Here is an 8955-nt window from a genome sequence, read left to right on the forward strand (position 1 = left end):
TCTCACTTTTGTTTTATGGCGTTTTTAAGTTCCCGTTATTCCGGTCACCTGCCCTAGTGGAAGTGATCAATAGAGATCAATAAAAAAAAATTTATTGATATCAATAGGTATTTGGGCCAATACACATCAATAGGTATCCATGGATATGTATTGATGTGTATTGGCCCAAATAACTATTGATATCAATACACATCAATGCATATCCATGGATATCAATACATAACCAGCTGTATTGATATCAATACATTTCCATGGATATGTATTGGCCCAAATACCTATTGATATCAATACAAATCAATACATATCCATGGATATCAATACATAACCAGCTGTATTGATATCAATACACATCAATACATTTCCATGGATATGTATTGGCCCAAATACCTAATGATATCAATACACATCAATAGGTAGCCATAGATATCAATACATAACCAGCTGTATTGATATCAATACAGATCAATAGCCATCTATAAGCAGCCTGTCTCCTTTATAGAAAAAATCCTCTTTTAAATCTAGGAGAGCAGCTTAGGATGAAGATAACATTTGCAAGGATTATAATATTTTAACCCAGCTGCAACTGGCATCAGACAAGAGAGTATACCTGTTTAATTATCTATAATTAATATAAGTAAATTGGATTCAGTGAATAGATGTCTATTGATATATTGATGAAAAATTAAGGGATGTAAATAGTTAAGACATAAATAATGTGAGAAGTTTGTTTATTAAAATAACTCATATGCATGTCATTTATCTATTAAGAAAGGTCCTTATTGTGGTGCTCCAGAATACTTTAATCTCTTCCTGTTTAAAGTAGCAATTTTTTGAGCTACATACTTGTTTATGTTACTGCACCTCAATTCAATCTCAATTTTTGTAGCATTCAGATTTTCCTCCAGGATCCGGTGTTTGAACATTTCTAGAACAAATAACAGTTCAAAGTATGCAATCTTTACAAATTAGAAAATAATGATTTTATTTCCTGAATTAATCTGCTAGCAAATTTATTTAATAGCCTAAAAATGTATTTAAATATGCATGACTCTCCCTCTCCTGAAAGAAAAGTCCAAGATAACACAAGACCGTTTTTTTTCACGTGAAAATTATGTCCTCACAGTTTTACATTATAACGTCATATTCTGGTGGAAAAGTCGAGAAAATCACATTTTTTCACGTGAAAAAAAGTGTAAATGTTCCAACTTTTCACGTGAAAAGTACGTGAAACTGAAACTTGAAAATAACGTTTTTTTGTTTCTACATTTTCACGTTATACTGAACTCTCAGAAAAGAACATGAATAAAACGGTTTTTTCTACATTTCTTGTCCCACATTTGGTCATTTCTTTCACATGAAAATTTCCAAAAATTCACATGAAAATAACGTTTTTAAAATACATTTTTACAATATTTTATCGTGAAGAGATGGAGAAGGATTACCTTAATTATTCTGAATAAATAACCTTTTCAATTATTGAAAAGAGTTATTCTATATTTCACATTAAAAAACTATAAATCTTTTAAAACTTTTGAATAACCATAATATAATGTGAAGTAAATTCTCTACCCTAACTTTACAATAATTTTACACAAAACTGAATAAAAATTAAATTCAACTATAAAGTCCTATTCAGACAAATGGATTTTTCCTAGTAAGTAGTGATATATGCAATCTAACAGCTGGACACTATAATTACAAAAAGAAAGCTCATTTTCATTTGTAATCATTCAACAGCTGACAAATTTCAAAAATGTTTCATGTAAGCTTCTTTTTTCAGCTGTTTGATTTTGTATCAGCCATTTGCTTGTATTAGCTTTGCATCACCAATGGGAAAAAACCATAAATGTCTGGATGGCCAATAGGGAGATTTTTGCTTTAATAAAATGGTAAAACAACAAAAATCTATATTAAAATTGAGTTTATTTTCAAAACATCACAGTCTTCAACCCTTCAATAAGTTGGAGACTGTTGTAGATATAATACTGTAACTTTCAGGATAAGTTATTGGTCGAATACTCCACCTTTTGACATACAACTGAATTTCAACTCCTCATAAGGGGGTGACTTGGGGGTTGTAAATCAAAGATTTTGAATGTAAATACCCATTGTGTATTATCTTAAAAGCCTTCTCAAAACGAGAAAGATGAAATCAATAAAAATCTTCTATGATACTTTTATCCAAAATGGCGGCTGATTGAAGTTTTGGTTTTTAAAGAAATAATTGATAAAATTCAATTAGCCGCCATTTTGGAAAAAAGTATCATAGATTTTTATTGATGTCATCTTTCTAGTTTTAAAAAGGCCTTTATAATGATGTATCACACAATGGGTGTTTACATTAAAAATATTTGAGTTATAACCCCTCATTTCTTTACAAACTGTAACTTCAATCAGCCACCGTTTTGGATTCAAGTTTCATAGTACATTTTAATTGATGTTATGTTTCTTGTTTTAAAAAGCCCTTTAAAATAATGTACCACACAATAGGCGTTTACATTAAAATTTTCCAGTTAAAACTATTGAGTCACCATATTATACATTCTGAACCTAGTCAACCCCTTATGAAGGGGTTGAAATTCAGTTGTACCGTACGTCAAGAGTTAGAGTATTTGACCAGTAACATATCCTGAAAGCTACAGTATTATATCAACAACAGTCTAATTTATTGAAAGGTTCCCTTACATATGACTCACCCGGTATGATTACTAACTTATAATGATTAGCACAAGCCTAGATCTCATGTGGACATCACCCATAGAAAAAAATTGTTTGACTTTATATTCTGTTTTAAATTAATCAAAATTGAGACTTACTCAGATTTCTCTTTGCTGGTAAACCGAGTTTTTGGAGACTTCAGCCAGTATTTGATTACTGTACTGCTCCTATGTCTTTTTCTTTTGTGTTGGAAAATTTCATCACCACAGCTCCTATCAGAGATGAAACAAAAGTTTACTTATAATTAAACATATTTCAAATAATATTTTTTGACTGGAAAATTGGAAAAACACACAATGTTGCAAACACACAGTCTCACTCTTTCTTATTATATAAAATATATATTGCTAAAATGAGAGGACTACACCGATAGTTTTTCTAAATTGGAATATGATATAAAGCTGTTAATATAAATAAATGAATCAATTGCTTGCTGGAAAAAGTTTAAAAAAAGCCTGCCGGTCCAGAAAACAACTGAATAAATTTTAATCTATCAATCCACAGTCATATATTATTGATATTAAGTTCATTATAATAACATGAGTGTAGATTAGTTTGTGGTGACTTCAATGACTCAGGCTAGGCTAAATAAAAAGTTTTGTTACACATTTAAATTTATATGTACCAGCATATAACCCTGGAATGTGTCTGCCTAGAATAATAATCATCTTATTTCCAGCAATGATAAATTCAAGAAGCTTTTCTCTTATTATTATCAAGTTATGCCTTAAATAATACAGTATTCAGTGTTGTGTTATAAGGTTATGTTATGCGTGGCCTATAATAGTCTTTCGAAAAGATTATCATTTAATATATAAGTATTTAGACCTATAATAAATTTATTCTTTCATTTTACAGTACATCAATAAAAACAAAATCACTCGACTTACCTATATTTCCTGGATAAAATCACAAAAATTACAGACTATGAAACTCATTCGAAAAACCGTTGGTCCTTTGCAAAATTTATTGTGCTTGTGCATCATGTCATCATGATCATTCTATCGATAGATCCAAAATGTTGATATAATATTATCAATACATCGATAAATAATAATTATTGACTATTAATAATTACATACTGTATTCTCAAATGTCATCTACATCTTTGTTTGGAAATGTGTTATTCAAATTACATAGTTTAAATAAGTAACAGTAGAATACAATCCTGATTTGTACATTTTTGAATGCAATAAAATCAGTTTTCCCCGGGAAAAAATTAGAATTAGTTTGATATATCGATTGTTAAGACTTTGATATTTCCATTTCACAGTATCAATATTATTGATAATATATTGATATTTTCATTCGATACCATAGTAATGGTGGCAATTTCAAAATTATTGACAATGTTACTGTTATTAAAATATTTGATATTAATTTCAGGTGGAGATTATTGATTTTTTATGGGGGGACATTTGTGCTTGACACTGAAATAATGTTGGAAATGATAAAATAGTAGGTTGTTATTATTTGAATTGAAACCCCAAAAATCATTTCAAAGTCTGTTTGAGTAATTCCGGATACTGCATGATTTTCCTCATAAACTGTGATCTAATTTGAAAAAGTGTCATAACTTTTCCAATTTTGAATGGAATCATTTTAAATTCTAGGACAAGGTTGATAATATGAACAGAAACGTCCATGAATTTTTTCAGAATTTTTCATGATGAACCAAATTTCTTTTAAATTTTAAACGTCAGTATCACGTTAACGGCACGTCTGACAGGATTTTCACATAGGACAAAGAGTGCTGGAAATTCACTTCTACACCCGAATCAGTCATCAAAAATACATTGTTCCGGGAAAATTGAAAATCTGCCAAAATTATTCAAAGTTTTTAACTGCATTTAAAATTACCGCAAAAGGTCTATATATTGTTAACGGTGCCCTGTAGACGATTTTTGCAAGAGACAAAAAGTACTGCAAATTAACTTCTACACCCGAATCAGTCATCAAAAGTACATTGTTCCGGGAAAATTAGAAATCTGCCAAAAATATTCAGTTTCAAACTGCATTTAAAATTACCGCAATCCATGGACTCCTATTGATATCACTAAACTTGTAGTGATATCAATATAAGTTCATTGACTGTATTTACCGTGATCTCTATTGGTATCCATGGATTTATATTGATATCCATGAGCTTCTATTGATATCACTAAACTTGCAGTGATATCAATATAAGTTCATTGACTGTATTTACCGTGATCTCTATTGGTATCCATGAACTTCTATTGATATCACTAAACTTGTAGTGATATCAATATAAGTTCATTGACTGTATTTACCGTGATTTCTATTGGTATCCATTGATTTATATTGATATCCATGAGCATATATTGATATCAATAGAGTTTTTCTATCGATTTCTATGGATCTCTTCCACTAGGGTGGGTATTAATAGAATAGGATGCGGTTCATTGTCACTATTATTCAATAAGAATTTTAATAAATCATCTAACAGGCACCTATCAGCTTAAAATAGCATCAGTATCTACAATATCCTATAGTTCATTATGATTACAAATCATGAATGATTTTTATTATATCACATAATAATTGTTGTACAATATCAACCATTGATAAATAATGTTGACAGATTAAAACTGTGTACCGCATGTAAAATACTCTGATTCATGCAAACTATTATCATTAACTATATTATTGTAACACTTATGGTAAGCCTATTCTCCAATATTTTTTAAACAAAATTTTTTATCACATTATTCTTATAATTCCCCAATCTTCAAAACAGTCAAAACTGTTCCTAGTTTCCCATACATTTTTCAATTAAGATACATTAGTGCCAAGTGGGATACTTATTTCAGAATCTCTTGAAAATAATATTAGAAAAATATGTAAGAAAATGCAAACCACACAAGAATCCCAGATTTATCTACTTGCATCATTCCATATGAGGGGGTCAGAATACAAGGGGTCCAAGTGACATTTTCCATTTTTTTGAGTTAGCTACAGTAATCGATAGCTGAAAGTGGTAAAAATCTAGTATACAAGAGGTATAAGCGTAAGTCCAATCAGTGCTGACATCTGGTGTGAAATTTTTAAACTACATTTTCAAACAGCTGTTTATTTGATTAAACGAGGGGTACAAGCAATACCTGCTATTACTTCAAAGTAATAGTAGGTATTGGTACAAGTGACTTGGATCCCTTGTTTCCAGGACAACGGTTGCTCGTATCCATCAAATTAAATTTAACCTTGATTAAGCCATGTCACCAAGCAAAAGATACCTCAAGAAACAAATAGCGAATCAGATAATATTGCAATGAGGTCATTAATCATTGTTCAATTGCTGGTAAATTTGTTAGATTTATGTGTAGCTAGACAATAAGGTGCGTACAGATTTACGCGCCGCGAACATGAGCAATTCACTTTTAATCAGCTGATGCCATGATTCTTATATTTGTATTTTACCGTTTCTGTAAAAATACAGATATAGTCAGCTGATTAAAAGTGAATTGCTCATGTTCGCGGCGCGTATATCTGTACGCACCTTTAGAGTTTTGTTTGGTAAACAAGGGGTACAAGTGATACTTCTTATCACTATTTAGCTGATAATTGAGAAATGAGAGCAATTTGAGACATGAAACTGTACGTTTGATTTGGTAAAAGTATACTGAATAGCTATAGGAATAGTTGAATATCATTTCTATATTCTTTTCATGAATGAAGAATATAATAATTAATGTAAGTAAACTTTAGTCTCAATTTTCTCGAAACTAACAATATGTCACTTGGACTCCTTGTATTATAACCCCTTCATATGGGATTAGCACTTAAAAATTTCTTCAAGTACTTTGATATAGCTACTTGACAGATTAAAAACAAAGAAATGCTAGTTAAAAAATATATTACGGAAATTTTTTATTTATTCTGAACGACTGAAACTATTCGTGTCTGAGTGATGAAAAATGGTTCTAGTGATTCTTATTTGTATGTAATTGGGCTACTCTTCATCATCATTTTTGAAGAATCAATAAAATTATTGAAGAATAGCAAATCAGTAACCCAACACAACAAGCCTTGATCCATTTTTTATTCCAATTTTTGTAAAATTATTAAAAATCCATTTAAAACTTTTAAAATCACAACCAACTCACAGTCCTTGTATACTCATCGTCACTTGTGATATTCATTTCATACTCGGTGTCACTTGTGAAATTGTAGGAGAAATCCTCATGAAAATTACTAATGGTCTCAATGAGATCTTCCCTCATGGACTTGTTAAACGACATCACGAGCCCAATAATAAATAAAAATATAGCTATCAGAATACACACCAACCTAAAAGGACTAGTACATAAAATTAGTCTGTAAGTTATATGCAAATATAGTTGTTTACAGATCGATGTAGAGTACTGAGAAACTTCGGAATTTCGAGACCTTTTTCTACTGTCCAAATCTCTCAATTTCCTTGCCAATATATCAATTGAAGAGAATTTGAACATTGAACTTTTCCGCCTCTCTTTATCTTGTGTAGCTGTGTGAATTCCCTGGTTTTTTGTCACTGGTATCAATACATTGTCACTACTTGATGAATCACTTCTATTCAATTTTATTTTCGAAGTAATTGCATTTTCTAAGCGGCTGTTGATTGTGTAGTAGTTAGTCTCGAAACTGAAGTCACTACCAGCTATAGACCCGTAAGAACTGTCTCTGTCATCCTGGTCATGGATGGAGCATATTGTGGGGTGCAAATCTTTTCCAAATTGTCCATCCATGTTGTATTATTTAGCTGTAACACGAGAGAAGTAGGAGATTGAGATTGAGTAACTAATTCAGTTCTAGTCAGGGAAAGTTTACAAACTATCTTATGTATAATGAATCTGAGCCAAAATTAATGTTTCCAATAATAATAAATAATCGTCATTAATAATGAATAAATTGTAGACCAATTATGTTAAAATTCAATATTATTGAAAATTAATTCTGCAAAACTTCTTCTAACAGTGTTGATATAAATTAGAAAATTCTGCAAAATTTCTTCTACAGTAACAGTGTTGTTATAAATTAGCAATGTATATCCATACACAATTAATAATTGTTATATTAATGGAGTATGGAGTGAAAATAAATAGTGCTCACATTTTCATCATAAATTAAAATTCAAGTTGAGAACATATATAATATCACGTCCTTCAAACATAATGATGTTTCAACTCCTTGAAAACATTCCATCAAATTATTTTCATTCAATCATATTTCAAGTTCATCAATCTGATAATCCAGTTAATTATTGTGATTGGATCAATTTATAATCTTCAAGTTGAAAATAAGCATAGTTATAATTTCTTATGTGAGTTCATAAATGCAACAATCATCTAGTCTTTGATTGTAATATTTGTTGAATAAGTAATTTACAATCTTAAGGTTGGATTTGTCATGCTGAACGCATTATAATTTTGGTTAAGCCTACATAACTATTATTTATTATGTAATTGGAAGACTACTTCGAAGAAGAGTATGAGTGAATGATATGAGAGTAGCAGATATAATTTATCATCTCTAAAGAGAAGATAAAGCCTCGTTATAAGTCATTTGAAGAATGCATGAGAAATAAAACGCACAGGTGAATTTGAACATAGTAACCTCAATCGAACAAGGTATTTTTTATTGAATTGGATTACTTTACTCACATGATTAAAGAAATAATGGCATAACTGGTGAAATATGATCCATATAACTCTTTTATAATAGGAAATATTCTATTGTTCAATTAGTCTGTATAATATATTATGCAAGAGGATTCTTATTCTGTGATAGAACCTCACCCATAGAAATGCAAAAAATAGTATGATAGAATGCACTTCTTTCCATGCTTATACACACATCTCAAAGTACACTCACAATAATTATTAATTCAGATTTCTTGTCTTCTCCAGTATATATTTCTTGTTATTACATTAGTGTCATTTGCATTGTAAATTTATAATAAATAATAATAAATATCTTTTATCAATTACAGTATGTACTTACTTTTTTCGCAATAAAATGTGGGACAATGCTGTATTCATAAGCGAATAATTCTAAATTTTGCCGTCTACATTCACAAAAACGTATTTAGTAGACTTTGAAAGATTGGAAAAATCACATCGTGTGTCTCCGCTCAGACAAACTGAGCAAAATAGATTGTTTCACTTGAGTAGATGATAAGTTAGTATGCTAGGAAAAGTTATGACTTAATACTATGATACTTGAGTTTGAATGCCAATT

At 30.1% G+C, this 8955-nt stretch overlaps 1 long non-coding RNA gene across 1 annotated transcript; it reads right to left on the reverse strand.

The window, feature by feature from the left end:
• Positions 1-711: 711 nt before the first annotated feature.
• LOC120353591 lies at positions 712-4030 on the reverse strand. Its single transcript, XR_005572487.1, has 3 exons — positions 3609-4030; positions 2817-2930; positions 712-925 (listed from the first exon to the last, which is right to left on the reverse strand). It is a non-coding gene; the product is annotated as an uncharacterized LOC120353591 (long non-coding RNA).
• Between the last annotated feature and the right edge of the window lie 4925 nt (positions 4031-8955).

The sequence above is a fragment of the Nilaparvata lugens genome, chromosome 11 (assembly GCF_014356525.2).
Source record: "Nilaparvata lugens isolate BPH chromosome 11, ASM1435652v1, whole genome shotgun sequence".
Taxonomy (NCBI): domain Eukaryota; kingdom Metazoa; phylum Arthropoda; class Insecta; order Hemiptera; family Delphacidae; genus Nilaparvata; species Nilaparvata lugens.